The sequence below is a fragment of the Desmodus rotundus genome, chromosome X (assembly GCF_022682495.2).
Source record: "Desmodus rotundus isolate HL8 chromosome X, HLdesRot8A.1, whole genome shotgun sequence".
NCBI lineage: Eukaryota > Metazoa > Chordata > Mammalia > Chiroptera > Phyllostomidae > Desmodus > Desmodus rotundus.
This window is the reverse complement of record NC_071400.1, coordinates 7,188,383-7,210,203: the sequence shown is the minus strand read 5'-3', so window position 1 is coordinate 7,210,203 and position 21,821 is coordinate 7,188,383. Positions and strand designations below refer to the sequence as shown.

The following is a 21,821-nucleotide window of genomic DNA, read 5'->3' as shown; positions in this document are numbered from 1 at the left end:
ATAGATTTCAGGTGCGGGAGGACCAGAGACCAACTATTATAACAAAAGAAGCTTCCACTGCTCTCATCACACAGGAAATCTCAAGGGCCTTGGCAGCTGTGATCCAGGAACCGAGGTCTAAGATCAATTATATATGAGAAATATATTTCTGTCATCTAAATGGACAAATATATATTTCTTATAAATCACAGTATCACAGGAGCCTAGGTAGAAGTAAGTAGCCAGGGGAGGTACTCTCCTTGCACACCCGGAGATACTGAGGTTGGCAGGCAGTGCATACAAAAGAAACCCAGCTACAGCAGGCAGCCTCGTCTGGAAAGCTTCTTTGTCCCTCTGGGCCCCAAACTCTCCACCAGCCACCTAAAGACACTGGTGGCAGAAGAGAGAACCAGAAATGGGACTCGAGTCCCAAGAACCATTCAGTTCCAGGAAGCTTCTTCATCTCACAAAACCTACACTCTCCTCCTTCCCAGAGGAGGTACTGGGCCAGTGTGGGGTGGGGGATACTGGGAGAGAATCCCACTGTGCACCTCCTTCACTCAGAGACATCCAGCAGCAGGGCAGAGCAAACCCTCTCTGACCTGTCAGGCAGCACCATCAGGGACTGGTGGGAACTTCAACAGGACTAGATAAAACAAGCATACCAGCCCTGAATGGTACGGCTCGGTGGGTTGGGCATCATCCCTCAAACCTAAGGCCACTGGTTTGATTCCAGGTCAGGGCACATGCCTGGGTTCCCAGCCAGGTTCCCAGTAGGGGGCGCATGAGGGTCAAGAACACAGTGATGTTTCATTCCCTCTCTCTCTGTCTGCCTCCCTTCCCTTCTCTCTGAAAATCAATAAATAATTAAATAACCAACAAGTAAACCAAAATGATACCACAAAGGCCAAGACTCACATGCTAAAACCTAAACAAAGTGGCTGTCTGCTAAAATAAAGATTTAAATAGAACCCAGAGTCACCACATGTGATAGATATGCATCTATGATACAGTCCAAAACCACCCGTCATAACAAGAGCCAAGAAAATTACAACCTGAAGGAGAAAAGATAATCAACTGAGGCCAACACTGGTATGAATCAGATATTAGAATTAGATGGCAAGAATTTAAAGCAGCCATCATAAAAATGCTTCACAAAATTATGAATTCTCTGGAAACAAATGAAAACATAGAAATAGAAACATTTTTTAAAACACACACAAGTAGAAACTACAGAAATAAAATATATATAATGACAGAAAAAAGATTGCTGGCGGGCTCAGTAGTATAATGAAGATGACAAGCATAGAATTTGTGAACTTGAGAACAGAACAGTAGAATTCAGCCACTCTGAACAACAGAGAAAAAACACAGACTGAAAAAAAAAACCAGGAACAGGGCCTCAGGTATCTGTGGGGCAATAACAAAAGATCCAATACCTGCATCACTGGAGTCCCAGAAAGGTGAAAGGATGTGAAAATGAGAGAATATTTGAAGAAGTAATGGTGGAAACTCCCAAAATGTGGTAAAAGATACACATCTAGGAAACTGAATCAACTCCAAACAAAATAAACTCAAAAGAAATCCATGCCAGGATGTATCCTAATTAAAAATTTAAAAACGAAAGACCAAAAAAAAAGATCTGGAAAGCAGACAAAGAGAAATGACACGCTACCTAGGAGAGAATTCAGATTCGAAAGGCCAAGGATTCTGTACTCTGCAACCATGGAGGCTAGGAGAAAGGGCCAAAATATTTTTCTGAGTTCTGAAAGAAAATGACCGTCAACCGTGAATTCTACATCTGGTGAAACAATTCTTCCGGAGTGAAACAGAAAGAAACACATTCTCCAATACAGAGAAACTGAAAGAACTGGTTGCTATCAGACCTGCCCAGAAAGACTGGCAAAAAAAAAATATTCTTCAAACACAAAGGAAAATGATAGAAGAAGGAACATCAGGAAGAAAAAGGAAACAATGAAAAGAGGAAATATAAGTAACACAATAGAATATCCTTTTTCTCCTGCATTGCATAAATTTTGAGGATGGAAATAAAAATTGTAACATGGGATACTCAAAACAATGGTATTTAAATGTGGGGAAGGTGAAGAGGCAAATGAGGGTTCCAAATTTCACTCAGGCGGTAAAATGTTCCCAGAAGACTGTTGTAACTTACATAGGTATGTTGTAATATCCAATAACCATTTTGTAATAACTATTACAAAAATTATATAAGGAGATGCACTCAAAGACATTATAAATAAATCAAGTAAAAAATGTCCAAGTAACCCATGGGAGTACAAGCAAAGAGAAACTAAAGAATACAAACCACAGAAAACAGATAAAATCACTAATAAAATGGTGGACTTAAGCACCATATATATGTATTTTTTGCCTTAAGTGTAAATAGTCTAAATATAATAATCAAAAGGCCGAGATTTGCAGAGTGGATAAAAATACATGACCCAGCAATATATATTCTTCACAAGAAGCTCACTTCAGGTTCAACAACATAGGCAAGTTGAAAAGGAAAACGATTGGAAAAAATACCATACGAACATTACTTTTTGAAAGAAAAAGAGTGACTATATTAGTATCAGATAGAGGAGACTTCAGAGCAAAGAAAATTACTACAAAGGAGGATATTAGCTAATGATAAAGGATCAATCCACCAGGAAGACGTGGTGATTCCAAATGTGCGTACAGTCAGGTACCGCATAATGGTGTGTCAGCCTACCATGGAGCTTATGAGTATACAGTGGTGGTCCTATTAAGTGTTTTATATAATGAAGCTCTATTTCCTGTAGGAAATGAAATGGCATGTGATTCTGGAGGAATATTTTTTTCTCTAATGGGAGCAATATTTGGGAGTCTTGGCAGTAGATTCCCTTTCACTCATAGCACCTCAATTTTGAGTGCACACATTATATCCCAACCAGTTTGCTGCTGACCTGTTCCACTCAGCACAGAGAAGCCTGTCCCCCACAGCGCTCCATATCACACTACAGCCCTCCCAAATTGAGCTTGATGGTCTTCAATGAACATTTCTGTCAATTGCTTTTATTATTTATTTTTTTTTAGAGAGAGAGGAAGGGAGGGAGAAAGAGAGGGAGAGAAATAGAAATGTGTGGTTGCTTCTCAAGCTCCCCGGACTGCAGACCAAGCCCACAACCCAGGCATGTGCCCTGACTGGGAATCAAACAGGCAACCCTCTAGTTCGCAGGTGGGTACTCAATCCACTGAGCCACACCGGCTAGGGCACATTTCTGTCAATTCCTTGCTGTGGACCTGAAATCCTGTGCGAGGACAGAAGTCCCCAGGAGCTACCTTAACAGGTATTCAGTGCCACTGTCACTTCATTTTCTGAGGTCTTGCAAAGCCATCCTGCCCCTGTATTTGGAAAAATATTTTCAGGTTGTAATGATGCAAAGAATCGATAAGTTTTTATTTCTTCCATCAATTCAATGCCACAGACAACACTTCATGCCAGGTAGGGTCAATGGAACCAAAAACCAATTTCCAAAGTCGAAATAATGAATCCTCATTTCTACACCCTCTCAATGTTAAATATACTCTTTTTATTTTTATTTCTTTAAGTTGTTAATTAACAACAGCCTTTTTTTCAAAAGTACCTTTTTAAGGTTTTATTTAATTATTTTTAGAGAGAGGGGAAGGGAGAGAGAAAGAGAGGAAGAGAAACATCAATGTGTGGTTGCCTCTCACATGTGCCCACCAGGTAACCCAGGCACGTGCCCTGACAGGGAATCGAACCAGCAACCCTTTGGTTTGTAGGCCGGCACTCAATTCACTGAGCCACACCAGCAAGGGCTAAATATGCTCTTTAAAAACAAAACAAAACAAAACAAAACAAAACAAAACAAAACAAAACATTTGTACTGCAAAGTTCCTTGATGTTACCACTGCTCCAACATGGAATAGCCACAAAATCATTGCCATGTAATCCCCTATGGTCCTTACTATCTCCATCTTGATTTCTTATTTCCTATTGGTCCTCAAGCCACCTCCTACTCCCTCCTGACAGGTCACTGTTATAATGATCTACGCCTTACCCAGCCAGTTTCTCTCCTTGATATTTCCAATCAATCCAGCCCACATCCCTGTTCATGGAGCAGCACTGACAGCTTCGACGTTCTATTTCTGACCCTGTTGAAAGGAAGCAGGGGGACGACTTGTGGGACAATGTTGATAAAGTCTACGGTCCTGTACAGTCATGCCCTAGGCCTTCACACTCACTCACCAGTCGCTCACCGACTCACCCAGAGCAACTTCCAGTCTTGTACGCTCCATTCATGGTAAGTGCCCTATGCGGGCGCACCCTTTTTTTTCTTGTAAAGTATATTTTTATTCTACCTTTCCTATGTTTAGGTATATTTAGATACGAATACTTACCACTGTGTTACTATTGCCTACAATATTCTTTACAATAACATGCTGTACAAGTTTACTGCCAAGAAGCAATAGGCTATACAATCTGGCCTAGGTGTGTATCGGCTACGCCATCTAGGTTTATGTAAGTGCACTCTATGATGTTCGCCCAGCAAGGAAAGTGGCCTAATGATGCATTTTTCAGAACATATCTATATCTGATGTTAAGTGATTTACAAATGGACAACAAACACTAAAACCTCAAAACACATAAAACAACTGATAGAACGAAGTGCAGAAACAGAAAAATCCAAGATTATAGTTAGGGACTTAAACAGCTCATCCTCAGCAACTGATAGAACTGCAAGAGAGAATATTAACAATGATATAGAAGATCAGATAAATATAATCAATAGAATCGAATTTCCATATATACAACTCTCCACTAAACAAGAGAATACACATTTTTGCAAGTACTCATGGAACAGAGCATATCCCGGCCCATAAAACTAACTTCAAGCAATTTAAAGAAATTAAAATCATACAGTATTTTACCTGATATAATATAATCTAATTGAATGAAACTACAAATCAATAATAGAAACAGGAAATCTCTAACTATGTGGAAATTAGAAAACACACTTCTACATAATCCATGAATAAGATGAAGTATCAAAGAAAATCAAACATACATAAAACTGAGTGAAAATGAAAATACAACACAGCAAAATTATCTGGGATTCAGCTAAAGCAGTACTGAGAAGGAAATTTATACCATGAAAATCCTATCTTAAGAAATAAGAAAAGGCCCTGGCTGATGCGGCTCTGTGGGTTGAGCACTGGCCTACGAACCAAAGGGTCGCTGGTTTGATTCCTAGTCAGGGCACAGTAGGGGGCGAGTGAGACACAACCACACACTGATGTTTCTCTCCCTCTCTTTCTCCCTTCCCCTCTCTCTAAAAATAAATAATAAAATCTTTTAAGAAACATTTTTTAAAGCAAAAAACCCCCAAACAATAAAAAAATTGAAAAATCTCTCAAGACTGACAAAAGTAAAAAGAGAGAAGACCCCAGCTACCAATGTCAAGAATGAAAGAGTATATCACTAAATCTTACAGTGATAAAAAAGGTAATAAGGGAATATTTCAAATAACTTCATGGTAATAAATATGACAATTAAGAAGAAATGGGACAACTCCTCAAAAACCAGAAACTACCAGTCTCAGCCAAGATGAAGTAGACAATCTAAATAGCCTTATAACCAACAAAAAAATTCAATTTGTAATTTAAGGTTCCTGGGAAAAAAAAGAGAGAAATTTTTATGCTCAGCTGAATTCAATGGAGAATTCTATCAGACATTTAAAAATAATTAATGCCAATTTTACAAAATCTCTTTCAGGAAAAAAAAGATTCACTTCATGAAGCTAATATTACCTCCATACCCAAACCAGGAAAAAGGCAATACAAAAAAAAGAAACCCAAGGACCTATATTGCTTATGAACTTAGACGCAAAACTTGTCATCAAAATATTAACAAATTGAGCCCAATAATATACAAAAAGAATTATATACCATAACCAAGGCTTGGTGAATTTTCAAAAAGAAACCAATGTGCCCTGGCTGGTGTGGCTCAGTGGACTGAGCACCGACCTGTGAACCCAAGGGCTGCTGGTTCGATTCCCAGTCAGGGCACATGCCTGGGTGTGGGCCAGGACCCCAGTGGGGGGTGCGTGAGAGGCAACCACACATTGATGTTTCTCTCCCTTTCTTTGCTCCCTTCCTTCCCCTCTAAAAATAAATACAATCTTTTTAAAAAAAAATCAACCAATGTAATCCACCAAAATCACATGCTGAAGGAGAAACATGATCACATCAATTGATGCAGCAAAGGTATGACAAAATCCACCCTGGCTGCTGTAGCTCAGTGGCTTGAGCGCGGGCTGCGAACCAAAGGGTCACCATTTCGATCCCCATCAGGGCACATGCCTGGGTTGCAGGCCAGGTCCCCAGTTGGGGCCATGTGAGAGGCAACCACACATTGATGTTTCCCTCTCTTTCTCTCTTCATTTGCCTCTCTCTCTAAAAACAAATAAAATCTTAAAAAAAATTTATGATGTGCTTGCTTCACCAGCACATATACTAAAATTGGAACGATACAGAGAAGATTAGCACGGCCCGAGCAAGGATGACAGGCAAATTTGTGAAGGGTTCCATATTTACAAAAAAAAAAAAATTATGACAAAATCCAACACCCATTCATAAAAAAAAGAAAGAAAGAAAGAACCCTCATAGCAGTTTGAAATCAAGGGGACATACCTCAACTTGATACAAAAAGCATCTACAGATATCCTACAGCTAACAGCATACTTAATGGTGAAAGACTGAATGTTTCCCCTAAGATATAAATAAGGCAAGGATATCTACTCTCAACACTCTTATGTGACACAGGACTGGAAGTTGAAAAAAAAAAAAGACATGGATTAGATAGAAAAAAACTATTTCTTTTTGCAGATGCTCTGCATATGTAGAAAATGTCAATGAAAATACTCTTAGAACCAATAAGTGAGTTCACCAATGTTGGAGGATACAAGATCGACATGCAAACATGAAATTGCTTTTCTACATACTAAAAAAAGTTATTTTTTATTTAAAAATGTTTTTAAAGATTGTATTTTATTTCTAGAGAGAGGTGAAGAAAGGGAGAAAGAGAAGGAGAGAAACATCAATGTGTGGTTGCCTCTCACATGCCCCCCACTGGGGACCTGGCCTGCAGCTCAGGCAGGTGCCCCGACCTGGAATGGAACCGGCGACCTTTCAGTTCACAAGCTGACACTCAATCCACTGACCCACACCAGCCAGGGCTAAAAAAAAATTTTTTTAAACAATACCAAAATTAAAACAGAAAAACCAAAATTAAAAACACAATACCACTTACAATTGCTCTGTAGAAAAAGAATGATTATGTATACCCTTAACAAAACATATATAGGAAAGGATGTGTATGCTAAAAATTACTAATGCTGATAAAAGAAATCAAATACTGGAGTAGATACACTGTGTTCATGGATTGGAAGATAATACAATAACTCTGGCAATTCTCCCCCTATTGATCCACAGGTTTATTGTAACTCCTCTCCAAATCCCGCAAGGATGTCTGTAGACATAGGCAAATTCACTTTAAAAGTTCTATGGAAAGGCACAGGCCCTAGAACATCAATAACCACCTTGGAATAGAACAAAAAAGTGGGCAGAATCACTCTCCCACATATTAGGGATTACTGTATACCCACCAAAATCAGAGGAGAGTGGTTTCAGCTGAGGCGTAGAACTTACAGATCCATCTGCATGTTTATACATACGCGTATACCAGTACTTCAAATAGGAACATATAAATAGGCTCAATTGTTTTTTGACAAAGGTTCAAAATCAATTCAATGGACTAAGCACAATCTTTCCAACAAGAGGTGCTGGAACAATGAATATCCATAGTTAAGAAAAGCACTTGCTCTGGCCCAGTGGCTCAGGTGGTTGGAATGTCATCCCGTGCACCAAAAGGTTGTGGGTTGGATCCCTGGTCGGGGCACATGCCTAGGTTGAGGGTTTGAGAAAGCAACTGATCAATGTTTCTCTCTCTCTCTCTCCCCTCCCGCCCCCCTTTTTTTCTCTCTAAAATCAATAAACATATCCTTGGGTGAGGTTAAATACAATAAAATAAAAGTAAAGTAAAGTAAAATGAAAAGAAAAGTAACCTCAACCTATCTTCATTTCTTATATAAAAGTTAACTCAGAATAGATCATGGACTTTAAAAAGCAGAATTATAAAACCTTTAGATAAAAGCATAGGAGATAAATCTTTGGGATCTACGGCTAGACAAAGAGTTCTTACATGTTAACACCAAAAGCAGAATCCATAAAGGAAAGATTGATAAATTGAACCTCAGGAAAATTAAAAACTATTGCTCTGTGAAAGCCTATGTAAACAAATCTTTTTTAAAAAGGCAAGAATACTGACTAGGAGAAAATATTTGCAAACCACATATTTTAAAAGGAACTTATGTCTGGAATATATAAAAAATGCTTACAACTCAACAGTAAATAGAAAGAATAATCCTATTACAAAATGGACAAAGACATGAAACATTTAACCAAAGAGAATATAAGATGGCCCAATAAATACATGAAAAGATGCTCAATAAAATTAACAATAAAGGAAACGAAAATTACAGCCACAATAAGATATGACTACACGCCTATCCAAATAGCTAAAATAAAATATAACGACGAAACCAAAATCTAGCAAGGATGTGGATAAACGAGATCACTCATACATTGCTGGTTGTGAATGTAAAATAGTACAGCCACTCTAGAAAACAACTCAGCAATTTCTTTTAAAATTAAACAAACAAACAAACAAACAAATTAAACCTACAACTACCATTATCACCTACCCAGTAACTGCACTTCTGGGCATCAATCCCAGAAAAATGAAAATTTATGTTTACATAAAAACTGTAGATAAATGTTCATAGCACCTTTATTTGCAATTGCCCCAACTGAAATCAGCCTTGATGATTTCAACAGATAAGTGGTTAAATAAACTATGATACACCCACATCATGGGATACTAGCCAGAGGCAGAGACAGGTTTTGGTGGACTTGAAGGATATACAAATTGCAGCATCTTCTTTTAAGAAAAAGAATATGAAATTAGTTGAAGGGCTTTAGCAGGGACCCCTGCAAGTGAGGGGATTTGGAGCTTAAGTTTCATTAGCTTCATTGTAAATCTATCCCTAGTCACTGTGGTCGCCTCAGTTCCCAGCACAGCTCCTTGTGCTTGGTAGGTGTTCATTAAAAATTTATTGAATGAGCCCTGGCTGGAGTGGCTCAGTGGATTGAGCACCGGTCCCTGAACCAAAGGGCTGTCAGTTCAATTCCTAGTCAGGGCACATGCCTGGGTTGTGGGCCAGGTTCCCAGTAGGCGGCGCGTGAGAGGCAACCACACATGGGTGTTTCTCTCCCTCTCTTCCTCCCTCCGTTCCCCTCTCTCTAAAAATAAATATAATTAAATTAAATTCAAAAAGAAATATACGAATATAAGTAAGATATGCTCCATGCCCTCAAGAACCTCCTGATTTGGAGTGTGTGTGAAAACTCAACCTCAAAATTATGACACACTATAGTAGCACATGTAACAAAGAAACCGCTGAAAGATGTTCAGCCTATAGCAGGGAGTAGACATGCAGGGGGACGTGGTGACTTGTGTCTTCCATCTCAAAGGGCTATCAAGTGGAAGAGACTTCATGACTCCATAGAGCAGGAGTGTCAAACAAACTCATTTAATCGGGGGCCACATCAGCCTCGTGGTTGCCTTCAAAGGGCCGAATGTAACTTTAGGACTGTACAAATGTCACTACTCCTGAACAGTTAAGCAAGGGCTTGGTGCTGCCGCCGGGTAGAAACAAGGTGGAGGGCCAGATTCAGCCCGCAGGCCTTGTTTTTTTGCCACCTGTGCCATAGAGGGAGGCAGAGGGTAGCGGACTGCAGTATTAAATACGGAACACTTATACCAATTAGATCGGTCTGCAAATGGCAGGGCTATCGTGTGAGAGCAGATTCTCCATTACTGGCACATTTCACGCTTAGCCTGACAACCACTTGGTAGAGACATTGTACAGGTGACTCACAAAGCAGATAGGGACTTAAACTGGATGACATTTAATGTCTGTCCTAACCCAGAGCTTCTCTAATACTCTGGATCTTGGCTTTAGATAGAGAAAGGGGGAAAAAAAAATAAATCTTTCCGAATGAGAATTCTCTGTTAAATACATCTGTCCAGCTCTGTCTTAAGGAAACAGTCAATACTTAATAGAAATTATGTTTCTCCATGCAGTACACTTTAGACTTTAATCTCACCACCCAAATTCCTTGTTTTGTGAGTTTGAAACACTGCTATCTACCACAGCATACACAGGGTGCAGTGAATGGGTTCTTTGAAGTCCTATGTGCATCACTGCAGAGCTAATGATAGGCTCCCAATTTTTCTGGAGGGGACTAGGAAGAGGCTCCTCCATTCCCCCATGCGAGGCAGCGCTTGTATTCTCAGATGTCTCCAGAAAACCCATACGTTCTCTCCTTCCTCGTTCCCAGCCTGATTATGAACCATGAACCTGCGGCCAATGTATTACTTTACAACTGGTTACTGTTTTCCCCAAACAGATTGAACATGTTTGTTCCACCTGCTCAATTACGTTCCCGATTACTTTCTTCGGGTGGCACTGAAGTTTTTAAACCCAAACCTCAAAGACGATACTCCACCTATAACTCGGAAACATCGCTCCTATTCAGGGCTGCTCAAAAGACGAAAGGGCATGTGCAGATGAGAAAAATGGGAGCAAGACAGAAGGTAAATGTGTTTGTCCCCTTCTCCGGCAAGTGAATTGAGGATGGTCAAGTCCCTTCTCACCAAACAGACTGGAGAACTGAGGATGGGGAGTGGGGGAGGGGAGGTGACAGGTTTGACAATTGCTGCTTAAGCATCCTCACTAAAGATCAAGCTCTTCCGCACCCATGCCAAAGTCAATCCGCTGTCCAGAGGATGGTTTAGGTGGGTTGAAGTGTGGATGAAAGGACATATTGTACTGGGAAACATGTTATAATTTCAGTGCTGAACATACGTTAGCAATAACAATAGCATGTAGTAGTAATAAAAATAATCATTCCACCTAATTCCTCCCCAAGTTTATTCTCTTCCCTACCACTCAGCTCTCTGACACCCTTTCACTTTCCTACTGTAAATAAACCCCATGAGGACACAACCTGCAACAAATAATGTTTAATGAACACTTACACCATTACACGAGTGTACACTTACTTGCTCATCTGATACTCACTACAGTCCTCTGCAGGCCATACTATAAAACTCATTTTACAGAAGAGGAAACTGAAGCTAAACAACATTAAGTAATTCGGCCAAGTTTCTCAGATTCTTCCACACTCAGAGGGCTGAGAAGTATCACTAATTAACCATCAAAGACAAAATAAGAGCTGCGACTGCCCTGGCAGGGCTGCTCAGTTGGTTGGAGCGTTGTCCCCGTATATGAAAAGGCTGCGGGTTCCACTGCTGGTCAGCACACATACAGCAACCACAAATGGTTGCGGGATAGATTCCTGGTCTGTGTGTGTCCTGGAGGCAATGGATCGATGTTCTCTCTCCAATTGATGTCTCGCTCTTGCTGTCACTCTCAATCAGTCACCATATCCTCAGGTGATGATTTAAAAAAAAAAAAAAGCCCTGGCTGGTGTGGCTCAGTGGATTGAGCACTGGCCTGCAAATGGAAAGGTCACTGCTTCGATTCCCAGTCAGGGCACATGCCTGGATTGAGGGCCAGGCCCCCACTGGGGGAGCACTAGAGGCAACCACACATTGATGTTTCTTTCCCTCTCTTTCTCCCTCCCTTCCCCTTTCTAAAATTAAATAAATGAAATGTAAAAAAAAAAAAATCACAGAAACAGCTATGACTGCTCTCACACATCCGATGATTGACTTCTGGCTGCCCCATCTCTTCTAATTTTGTTCTTCTCCAACACTGTTACCATGCCTACCAGTCAATTTTCACCTATCACTAAGTATATCGCTTCGCCCTTTCCCTCAGACCTCTCGAAATGGTCGTTCAGGCTTTCCTGCTAAACTTTAAACCATTCACGTAATTTTTCATTCCATTTGTGCTTACTAACTTGGCTCTCAACTTATGTCATTTACACTTATTTTGTTCCTTCTTTCTCCTTATTTCTTGCTCATGCTGTTCCATATACCTAAATACTCACTGTTTTATCAGAAAAAGATGAGATAAAAATCATGATTTAAAGAAGGTCACTAAATTAGTATAATATGTAAGTGTATGAAATATATAAGCACTAGACTAGGAATTATAAAGGTCAAAAATGATGAAAACTCCACTAGTACCTGACCTCAAGAAGATTATAATTTAAGAGACATAACATATATAGACATGAAACTGCAACTTATATAATTTATATATGAGGCCCTAAGCATAATTTAAAGTACCAGAAAGTTTAAGTGGAAAGATAGGACTTTATGGGGTGACAGGGAAGCTAGGGAGCATTCTAAGTAGTCTTAGCCACATTCTATAGATCAGGAAATTGAGGTACAGTGAGTATAGTCTAGGGAGCTGAGGCTTTTCAAAGGCAAAAATACTTAAATATTCCCAAATGTCAGTCCTTCTATTCACTACAGTAAGTAAGCATTTGTATCTTAAAACATTAATGTAACAACATAACTCTGACATCATATAAAGTATGGTAAAAAGAGGTTCAGTCCTTAGTGCTTCACCCCTATTTTTCAAGATTTCTCCTTTAAAAGTCTGTTCTGGCCCTGGCTGGTGTGGCTCAGTGGACTGAGCATTGATTGGCCTTCAAACCAAAAGGTCACTGGTTCGATTCCCAGTCAGGATACGTGCCTGGGTTGTGGGCTAGGGCCCCAGGCGTGGCATGCAAGAGGCAACCAGTAGATGTTTCTCTCCCTTTCTCCCCTCTCTCTAAAAGTAAATAAATAAAATCTTTTTAAAAAGTCTGTCCTGAATCATTATCCAAGGACTAGGAAGTGTGTCTGAACTCCAATTAAAACGGATCCTCTCTTTCTTCTTGCAATTTCTTTTTCCTTTAATCATAGTGTTCAGGTCGGCTGCAGGTAAGCTGCTCTGACTCCTGCAACCCTCCCCACAGATTATGCTGCCCTCTCCTATCCTCCCAGAGGGCAGAGAGGGAGAAGAGCACCAGGAGAAAACACGCTCTTGGTTTCCAGTTAGGACGTTTTCATTGAACTCTGGGGTATCATTAGTTTTGCCTGGGAAAGCCTTTCCTCACCTAGGCTTCAGATAAGGATTAGCTTCACCATGCCGTTGGAAATCAGTGGTCTCATATGCTAGTCCCATCTAAATAAGATTTAAAAGCAAATGTGGTAAATGTTCGTGCTTATAAATTAACCGATCAAATGTAGGTAACAAGTATAAAAATAAAAGGCCTAACATCCGATTGCAAATGCCATTTCATTTCCTTTAATTTCTAAGCAAATAGATTACTGATGAAACCAGCCTGAAGAGATTCAGAGCTGAATAAAATAATGCTGGAATCAGTGGTTCAGAACTACGATTTCAGTAATACCTCGTCTCAAAAATGGTTCCTTAGATGACAGCTAGTGGGCAGGGGCGGCGGGAGGTTAGGGGGTGGAGGGATTGAGCAAAAAGGAAAAAGGACTCATGGACATGGACAACAGTGTGGTGATTGCTGGGGGGAAGGGGTATAAGGGAACTAAATGGTAATGGAAAAAATAGAATAAAGACTATATATTTAAAAAAATGGTTCCTTAGCCCTGGCTGGTGTGGCTCAGTGGATTGAGTGCCAGCCTGTGAACCAAAGGGTCACTGGTTTGATTCCCAGTCAGGGCACATGCCTGGGTTGTGGGCCAGGTCCCCCCCAGTGGGGGATGCGTGAGAGGCAACCACACATTAATGTTTCTCTCCCTCTCTTTCTCCATTCCTTCCTCTCTCTCTAAAAATAAATAAATTTTATTTTTAAAGAAATGGTTCCTTTGATCTGGCCACAAGTTCATGACACAGCTGATGAAACGAAAAGTCTACACCCCAACTGTAGTCTATACTACAGACGTCTAATAACTGACATAAAGGAAGGCCTAATTTCACTGTATTCGGGGCTGAAGAGATCATCTCTAAAGTATCAGGTCCACTTCTGCGCGCTCCATTTTCAAGGAGAAAACAAATAAACAACCCAGAGTAGGTTCCAACAATTTCCAGAATAATGGCAACCCCACAAATCACTCATACAAGGAAGGAAGGGAAACAAAACACTAGGGAGGTTTGGCATAAAGGTAAAATTAAAAGGAATCATAAAAGCTACCTTACATATTAAAAGCACTGATCTGGCCCTGGCCTGGTGGCTCAGTTGGAGCGTCACCCAGATACACCAAGGTTACGGGTTCGATCTCCAGTCAAGACTCATATCTGGCTTGCAGGTGTCATCCCAGGTCAGGACGCACATGGGAGGCAACCAATAGATGCTTGTTTCCCTCTCACAGTGAGGCCTCACATCAATAAAAAGATGTCCTCGGGTGAGGATTTAAAAAAAACCAAAAAGCCCTGGCTGGGTCACTCAGTTGGTTGGAACATTGTCCTGATACCACTGGGCTCGTGGGGTTCTGGGCTCCATCCCTGCTTGGGGCAGGTGCAGGGATAGACCAATGAATGCATAGATGGGTGGAACAGAAAAATCAAGGTTTCTCTCTTTTTCCCTTCCTTTCTCTCTAAAATCAATTAAATTTAAAAATATGTATTTTTTAAAGCACTGATCTTAAGAACATAGAACAGACTTACTGTCAGGCTCCAGAGGACAAAATTCCTGGAAGTCCTATGAGATCTTGTTCATCTGCCTTTCTTAGGTTGACATTTCTCAGCTCTAAAATCAAAGGAATGAATGGCACGATCTTCCAGTCCCTCTTTCTCTAACAGTCCATGATTTTGTTGTTACAAAGAATCAGATTTTAGCTCAACATCTTCCCCCTTGCCACTAAATTTGTCAAATAAATAGAAAGAGATGCCTCAAGAGAACAGTAAACTTCCCTGGCTGGTGTGGCCCAGCGGGCTGGGCGTCCGTCATCCCTCAAAATGAAAGGTCCCTGGTTCGATTCCTGGTCAGAGAATATGCCTTGGTTGTGGGTGTGCAAGAGGCAACCACACATTGATATTTCTCTCCCTCTCTTTCTCCTTCTCTCTAAAAACTAAATGAAATCCTTTTTTTTTTTTTTTTTGAATAGTAAACTGACCACTTTGAAGATATTCAAGAATACCAAATAATCTTTCGCGAATACTCTAGACGGGATACCTGCAAGTGCAGGAGAGGTAGTATATAGTGTATTGAGGAATGAAGTTCTGGAATGACACTTGTGTTTGAAACCTGGATCTGTTGATTCTTAGCTATGAAAACCTAGACCAGTTAACCTCCTTGAACCTGTTTCATCATTTATAAAAATGCAGATAACAATAGGATACTTCTAATGGTTGTTGGGAGGATTAAATGAAATGATACAGGTAAGCTCTCATCACTGTGCTGGCCATACAGTGAAAACTCAATAAATGTCTATCATTAATTAATATTGAATGGAACTAGATCATCTCTGAAGCATCTTCCAGTTATAAGGGCGTATGGGCCCATGAAAATATTTTTGGTAATGTTACCAAAGCAGGTTGAGATTCATTTCCTATCATCAGAACAATGTGCCAGCCAACAGGGTCTATTTTTCCTGGTAAGATACCATTTTGCCTATCTGCGTTGGGGCCCTAACGCATCCCGGACAAGTAGGGGACATGGGCTGAGCAGGAACCCAAACAGGAGACCAGCGATGGCAGAGCTTGTTGCAATTATAGAACAGGACGAACAAGCATACTTTGTTACCAGTAGTAACGTAGCTTGTACAAATCTTCAAAAAATTAAACCAGATTTAAGGTCAAATACTCCAAAATCCAAAATTATAAATGCAGTCAGAGAAAGCTCTAATGAGCCTGTTACAACACCCAGATGGGCCATACAAGTTATTTTGACAAAGATTCCTTACAATTAGCTGAGTACTGTTAAGTACTTTACAAACCTCATGTTAGCAAAACTCCACAAGCACCCTGTTATCACCACCCACATGTCATACACAGGGAAACTGAAGCTCAGAGAAGTCGAATCATTTGCCTAAGATCACATTGCTAGTAAAGTACAGGAGTTAGCTAAGACAGGTTTCTTTTTTTCCCAAAAGAGTATTTATTATTTCTACAAATACATAAAAGTAACTACCCTTTTTTATTTTAGTTTTTAAAGATTGTATTTATTTATTTTTAGAGAGAGGGGAAGGGAGGGAGAAAGAGATGAACAGAAACATCAACGTGTGGCTGCCTCTTGTGCACCCCCTACTTGGGACCGGTCCACAACCCAGGCATGTGCCCTGACTGGGAATCGAACCGGCGACCCTCTGGTTCCCAGACTGGCACTCAATACACTGAGCCATACCAGACAGGGTGGTCATAAGATTATTTATGTACCAAATATTACTACACTGTAAACATTTTCATATTCTCTGAGGTTAAGGCAGATTTCTTTCTTCCTTTTTTTTTTTTTAGATTTTTATTTATTTATTTTTAGAGAGAGGTGAAAGGAGGGAGACAGAGAGGGAGAGAAACATCAATGTGTGGTTGCCTCTTGAGCTCCCCCACTGCGGACCTGGCCCGCAGTCCAGGCATGTGCCTTGACTGGGAATTGAACCAGTGACCTTTCCATTCACAGGCCGGTGCTCAATCCATTGAGCCACACCAGCCAGGTCAGGTTTCTTAAGAATGAATTCTCATTCATTCAGGAGTCTATACTGTCTACCTCACAGGAAAAAAATCTTCTAGCTGGAGTTGGGAACACCTATTGAGATGAGAGGTTGCTCCTGGAAATTCGACTGACATGAACCCTGGGGGATGGAATGCTTTCCTGTCATCAGTGTTAGAATCATGATGTGCTGAGAAAAAGATGAAAAGAACGTAGAACACGGTAATTAGGATCTCAGTTGTGCTTTCAGACTCATCTGTGATTAATATGAAACTATCATTGCTTCATCCGATTACATTCAGGAAGTGGTGTGCTCCTAAGTCTTAGTGAAAATGAGTATCGTCTTGGTTCTATGGCAGGCACACGGTGCAGAAACAAATACATTTTCAGGCTCTAAAAGAGAAGTCATTTTTCATGTTTACTTGATTGATTCTGATCTGGGAACCAAAGAACAATGTGGTAAAACTGAGGTCCACATAATGGTGCAGAAGAAAAGGACGTGAGCATTTACTGAAAGTCTGGCATAAATAGTTCTGGTGCTAGAGAGTTTCCATGTTATTTCATCTAACCTTAGGCAAATCTGTGAGGCAAGTCTCAGCACCCTGTTTTATAAATGAGCCAATTGAGGTTCCAAGATTTTAAGAAACATGTGGCTAAGAACACACACTGCCAACTATACAGGGGCTATGTAGCTGCCTTCTAATCATTAATTTGATGCTTCCCTTCTCGCAATGTAATTTTATATTCCTTGAAAAGATCAACAAAAGTGACAACACTTTAGCTGGACCGATGAAGGAAAAAAAAAAAGAAAGAAACAAGACTCAAATAACTAAAATCGGGAGTGAAAGAGGAGGCATTACTACTGGCTATTTAGATACAAAAAAGCAGTGTAGCCCTGGCTGGTGTGGCTCAGTGGATTGAGTGTGGGCCTGCGAACCGAAAGGTTGCTGGTTTGATACCCATTTTAGGGCACATGCCTGGGTTGTGGGCCAGGTCCCCAGTAGGGGTGCATGACAGGCAACCACACATGGATGTTTCTCTCCCTCTCTTTCTCCCTTCCTTCCCCTCTCTAAAAAGTGAATGAAATCTTTTTAAAAAGCATTATAAAGAAACACTGCATATGTACAAATTAGATAACTTAGCTGAAATGGTCAAATCTTTAGAAAGTCAAAAATACTAAAACTAATTGGAGAAGACATTGAAAATCTGAATAGTACTCTAACAGATTAAATTAGTAATAAAATTTTAAAAGCTCACAAAGAAAAGCGTAGGTGCAGATAGCTTTATTGGTGAATTTTAATGAACATTTAAAGAACAGTTAACCCCCTTTCTTTACAAAAGAACAAGGGAAACTTCCCCACTTATTCTATGAGGTCTGTATTACCCTGGTACCAAAACCGGACAAAGACATCACAAGAAAAGACAGCTACAGATCAATATCTCCCAAACATAGGCATAAAATCCCCAACAAATACTAACAAACTGAATCCAGCAACATATAGAAAGGATTATACACCATGACCAAGCGTGATTTATCCCGGGAATGCAAAGTTTACCATTAATGAAATATACCATATGAAGAGAAGAAAAGGAAAAAAACCACGAATATTTCAAAAGACATAAAAACATGTTGGCAAAATTCAAAACACTTTCATGATTAAAAAAAACCCCTCAATCAGGAAAGTAAGGAAACTGAACTGGCCATAGTACACCCAGGAAAGACCCAGAGTTCGTATCATATTCAGTGGTGAAAGACAGGAACACACCGAGGTTGTCTGCTCTCACAGTTTCTATTCCATATTTTACTGGAGGTTCTAACTATTACGCTAGGCAATAAAAACAAATGAAAAACATCCAGATTGGAAAGGAAGAAATAAAGCTATTTCTTGCCACAGATGCCATATTTTAAAAATCCTAAGGAATACGCACGCGCACACACTCACACACACACATACTATTAGAGCTAATAAGAGAATTCAGCAGGTCTGTGGGATGCAAGGCCAATATTAAAAAATTAGCTGTTTGTCTATACTTGTAACAGTTGGAAATGAAATTTAAAAATAATTCCACTGATAATAGCCTTAAAAATAAAATAAAAACAATCTGATTTAAAAATGGGCAAAGGCCCTGAAGAGAGATTTTTTCCAAAGAAAACATATAAGTATTCAACAGGTACATGAGAAGGTGCTCACCATCATTAATCACCAGTGAAAGCAACCGAAAACCACAATGAAATACTATCTCACCTGCTAGATCAATAAGTCAACAAATAAATGCTAGTGAAAATGTGGAGAAAAGGGAACCCTTGTACACTATTAATGGAAAGTAAATTAGTGCAGCCACTATGAAAATCAATATGGAAGTTCCCCTCAAAAAATTAAAAGTAGAACTACCATATGATCCCTTAATTTCACTACTGGGTATACAGCTAAAGGAAATTAAATCCCTATCTCGAAGAAATATCTACAACTCCTATGTTTATAGCAGCATTACTTACAATAGGCAAGACACGGAAAGACTCTAATATCTTTCAATGGATGAATGGATAAAGAAAATGTGGTGTTATTCAGCCATAAAAGGAAGGAACTCCTGCCACTTATGACAATCTGCATGCACCTGGAAGGTATGATGCTAAGTGAAATAAGTTAGAGAAAGACAAATATTGAATGATCTCACTTATGTGTGGAATCTAAAAATTACGTAAATTTACAGAAACAGAGTAGATTGGTGGTTTTCAGGGACGGTGGGGGGTAGGAATGGGTGGTGGTGGTCAAAGGGTACCAACGTCCAGTTATGACATTAAGTTCTGGAGACTACAGTTAACGGTACTACATTGTACACTTGGAAGTTACTAAGAATGCAAATCTTTAAAGTTCTCACCTCACACACCAAAAAAATGGCCAACTACGTGAGGTAATAAATGTATTAACTAACCTCACTGTGGTAATCATTTTACAATGTTGCATCAGCAGTTGTAGAGCTTAAATTTACAGTGTCACCCTGACTGCTGTGGTTCAGTGGATTGAGCGCTGGCCTGCAAACCAAAGGGCCACAGGTTCAATTCCCAGTCAGGGCACATGCCTGTGTTGAGGGCCAGGTCCCCAGTAGGGGTGGGTGAGAGGCAACCACATATTGATGTTTCTCTCCCTCTCTTCATCCACCTCTATATAGAAATAAAAAAATAAAAGCAGTGCTGGGTACAATTGCTGGCACCTTGGCATGGATTAAGTCAGGGAACCAGAGTATATTATTGGCCTTTGTATTCTTTACCACCATGCACTTGTGGAAAAATTACTATTTCAATGCGCACTTCTGTATTTAACTATGAAAAATGATTCCAACCAAAACAAAATTTAAAAAAAAATGTTCTTGATGAAGCAGTAGAAATTATAGTTAGTGTTCATTAAAAATTCTATTTACATTCACGTTTATTCTGTTATTCTTTTTAAATGAATTTATAAAATTTTTAAAGGTGATTTATAGAGATTATAGGAAATTTGTAGGATTTACATAACACACCATAGCCTTCTAAACTGACTCCCGTTTGGTTGTTAGTTTGTAGAGTTTAATAAATCTTGATCTCCATTGGCAACAATAAAAATTCTCTTGTGACTTTCTCAAGAGGGTAAAATATACACAAAAATATTTGGATGGGGGTGTTAGAAACCTATTCATATTCTTTTAATTTTATTTATTGATTTGAGAGACATATTGATCTGTTGTTCCACTTACTCATGTATTCACTGGTTCTTTTTTAAAATGTAATCTTTACTGTATTTTTTCCATTACCATTTAGTGCACTCATACCATCCTTCCCCCTAGCACTCACCATGTCCAAGAGATTCTTGTATGTGCCGTGACCAGGAGCCGAACCTGCAAGCTTGGCATATGGGGACCACACTCTAACCAACAGAGCTACCCAGCCAGTGGTGTATTATTCTTAGTAATAAAGTTCTTTCTAAAACACATTGCATAAGTTCTTAATTTTTAAAATCTATTTCCCTGTATCTTGAGTTGTGTATGTTGCAAGATGGCCTAAAATGCTGGCTTTAGATGTCATAGCTAATCCAAGTTTTAAAATGATTCTTCTGAATTATCTAGGTCCTGGCCCCGGTCAGTGCTGCTCAGTTGGTTGGGCATCGTCCTGCAGACTCAAGGGCTGCAGGGTAGGTTTCCTGGTCAGGGCACACGCCTGGGTCAGTTCCCACGTCAGGAGGTTTTCTCTCACACTCATGTTCCTCTCCCTCCCTTTCTCCCTCCCTTCTCTTCTCTCTAGAATCAATGGAAGAAGAAACAAATTTTTAAATAAAAATAAATCATCTAGGTCCTAAATCTATTCACTCAAATATTTATTGTACTTGGTTCTATGTCATAAATGCCCAGATATTATCAGCTAACAAAATACAACATTTAAATAAATGTTCCCATGAAATCATTTGCTATAATCTTGCTACAACACAAAAGTTATTTGCTAACTGGCTCCAAGGGAGAATAAAAAATCAGTTGAATAATTTATTTCAAATGTAAGAGCTGTTTAGTATTGCAGTACTTTTCAAATTAAATTTTAGTTTTCTCCATTATTCAGAAACACATCAGTTCTAGATGGTTCCATTTCAGGAAATTCGCTTGGTTCTCTCTCTCCCTGGGCAGTCACTGAGCAAGACTTTTAGGAAGACGTAAGTTTTTAGGAAAAAAGTTAAATAATTAATGAATATTGTCAGACTATGAATCACTTCTGTCTTCCAGCACTCATATATAAATAAAATAAAACAAAACCAAGAGGTTTAAAATTGAAAACCTTTCAAAATAAAGACTTCTGTTCCATCTTCACTGCCCCCAAGCTAAAAAGTTCCAAGTTCTGGCCCAGTCTCACTCCAACTCAGATTCTCTCAACATTCTGGTGGCTAGAGAGGGACAGCTATGCAGCATCTAATAAAATTCCACGCCACAGTCACTGGATAAACAAGCAAAGCTAAACAAATGGCATTTCTTATCAAATAAACACTAACATGATTGAGCATGCAGCATTTTAATCAGTCAGCATCTGTTGTATAAACTATTTCCTATGTTAC

The 21,821-nt window shown here is 39.6% G+C and overlaps 1 protein-coding gene and 1 non-coding gene across 5 annotated transcripts in view; one reads left to right on the top strand and one right to left on the bottom strand.

The window, feature by feature from the left end:
* EDA (ectodysplasin A) overlaps positions 1 to 21,821 on the bottom strand; it is a 298,860-nt gene that overhangs the window by 202,033 nt on the left and 75,006 nt on the right. The gene's annotated exons all lie outside the window — the stretch shown is intronic.
* Positions 6,478 to 6,582, top strand: LOC112300137 (U6 spliceosomal RNA). The gene has a single exon (XR_002974361.2). It is a non-coding gene; the product is annotated as a U6 spliceosomal RNA (small nuclear RNA).